Source organism: Sipha flava, unplaced genomic scaffold (assembly GCF_003268045.1).
Source record: "Sipha flava isolate LNK unplaced genomic scaffold, YSA_version1 575_pilon_pilon, whole genome shotgun sequence".
Taxonomy (NCBI): Eukaryota; Metazoa; Arthropoda; class Insecta; order Hemiptera; family Aphididae; genus Sipha; species Sipha flava.
Genome location: NW_020273555.1, coordinates 20,264 through 22,653, shown reverse-complemented (window position 1 = coordinate 22,653; position 2,390 = coordinate 20,264). Strand labels below are relative to the sequence as shown.

Genomic DNA, 2,390 nt, shown 5'->3' with positions numbered 1-2,390 from the left:
TGATTTAAATTTTTTGAAAAATATTAAATCTTGTATTAGTGTTTAGAAATTATTATTAAATAAAACTGAAAAAAAGCTCGACTGCTCTTCAGTACACTTCTCGTAGAAATCAAACATTTTTTCAGAATTGTTATCGCATCATTTCAACAAACTAACTGATTGAAATAAAATTATTGGTTTTTGACGGAAAAATTGTATGAAACATAAACAGAATCTGTGCTTACGACGTTTTGCTGACTTTGGTGTATACTTACGAAATTGGCCCTCACTGGTTTTTCTAAAAATAAGTTCCGCGCTCTTCGATAATATATTAATTTTTATACAAAACACAAGTAAATAAATCATTATTACCCATATATATACCCATATAAACAATAATATTATTGTGAATGAATGTAATTATTGTGTGGTTGACGTTATTCGTCAAATAAATAGGAATAACAATCCACGTTTTATTTTATTTTCTGTTTATTTTACAATATCACATATAAGTTACATTACTAAATAATTTTAGGTACATCTTTAGTTATTTTAAATATAATTAATAAACACAGGAAAGAGTAGGTTCAAGAAAAGGCCACCATTAAATAGAAGAATATGAATAAAGGCAATTCATTGACAATTACAAAACCGTCAAACATTTAAAATTGAAACGGTCTGTTTAATTAGTGATCATAATAAGTTTTATTTTTATGTACAACTGTCATTATTTTTACAAATTTATAATATTGAGTAGATCATATACATGAACTGAGGTAGGGGATGATAGGAGCCACCTGTCACCTCTTTTAAATTTAACGGGCCCCTCTTGGTATTTTGTAAATGAATTAGAAAAACATTATAGAAAAGACATTTTAAGTTTTAAGAATTATTCTATAAAGAAAAGTATATTATTTTAAATTATTAACTAAAAATTTAAATGAATGGATTAATCAAAATGTATTTTCATTTATTCATTTATATAATTATATAATATTATAAATAATTTATATTATAAATGTATTAATTTATTCATTAGCATTTGCCATCATGAAACATCATGATGTAGATTAAGTATACCTAGTCTTTATTAGTATAGTTTATCACCATAAAAGTATAAATATGTATTTTATAAAAGTCTTTTATATCTATATTGTCTTTGTACAAAAATAAATTATGATAAAAATAATTAAAATAATAAATTTAAAAAAAAAAAATTAAATGGTAATCTATTATTATTATGACTTTGAAATTTGGAATTGCACAATATTGTCACTGAATCTTATGCACATTTGTTACTGCTGCAACTAGATATGTAATTAAATTTTTGAAATCTTGATGACCAACTACTCTTTGTTATGTGGTTTGGCAAAAAGTTATTTCATTGTTTTTAAATTATGGTTTTTTCTTATTTTAAGATTTTTTCTTTAAAAGGTGAAATCTGGGCACTTGTATATTTGTGTTCAACACTCCATGTTTTATATCTAGTTATAATATTTGAGTGATTACTATTTAAAATTATATAAATATCAAATACAAATTATCTTACATCATTTGTACATTTTATCCCCACGCAAAACTGCAAACAAATGACGAGAAAAATTTAGAATCCTATTGAAATCCGGTATTTGGAAACGATCATTATTATCGATTTTAACTTTTGAAAAATGTTCGTCTGACAACATTAACATTACTGTTGTTTCTTTTTTGAGATAAACAACTCATTTTTTTCGTTGATCTTCGGGGCTTCCAATTCTTTTACCTTTAAAAAAAAATAATAATGATTATTATTTAATTAATTATCTATTATTAATATTCAACAAAAAACTATATTTTTATTATTTCTTACTTAATTTTCAGTCTCCAAGATAATTTAATCATTTTCTAGTTTATGGCATTGTGATCTGAATAGTTGGCATCAATAAATAGCGCCTCAATGTCTTTCGACTACTCTCGAAATCATACTGAATGATGGACAATGGTGATCTCGTAGTCTGACGGCAAAATTCAACACCGACTTGAGGCGTGCGCGTTTTTGTTCACGTGCGCACTCTGTAGCACTTCGGTGATTACCACGAATCCGGAAACACCTACCGGTGATAAAATCACAGCAACGTCGACATACACACACACACACACACATGCTCGCACACACATATTAGGTGGTCAAAGTTTATCTTAAATTATTTTAATGGTGCGAACTTTCAGCTTAAAATATTTTAGAAGAAATTACTTAGAATAAAATGAAATATTTTAAAAACTATGTTATCATTTGTTTCTGGAAATTCAATAGTTGAATTACTCATTAATCTACTTTTACAGATTAGTTGTTCGACCATAGAATTTATTATTTCTGGTGATTTAATTAAATGGGTTTTGAATTCTTCTGAAACGTTTTTCATAGCGATAGA

At 26.0% G+C, this 2,390-nt stretch overlaps 1 long non-coding RNA gene across 1 annotated transcript; it reads right to left on the bottom strand.

The window, feature by feature from the left end:
* Positions 1-1,230: 1,230 nt before the first annotated feature.
* LOC112691216 lies at positions 1,231-2,011 on the bottom strand. The gene is made up of 3 exons (XR_003149293.1): positions 1,829-2,011; positions 1,529-1,741; positions 1,231-1,463 (listed from the first exon to the last, which is right to left on the bottom strand). It is a non-coding gene; the product is annotated as an uncharacterized LOC112691216 (long non-coding RNA).
* Positions 2,012-2,390: the final 379 nt, after the last annotated feature.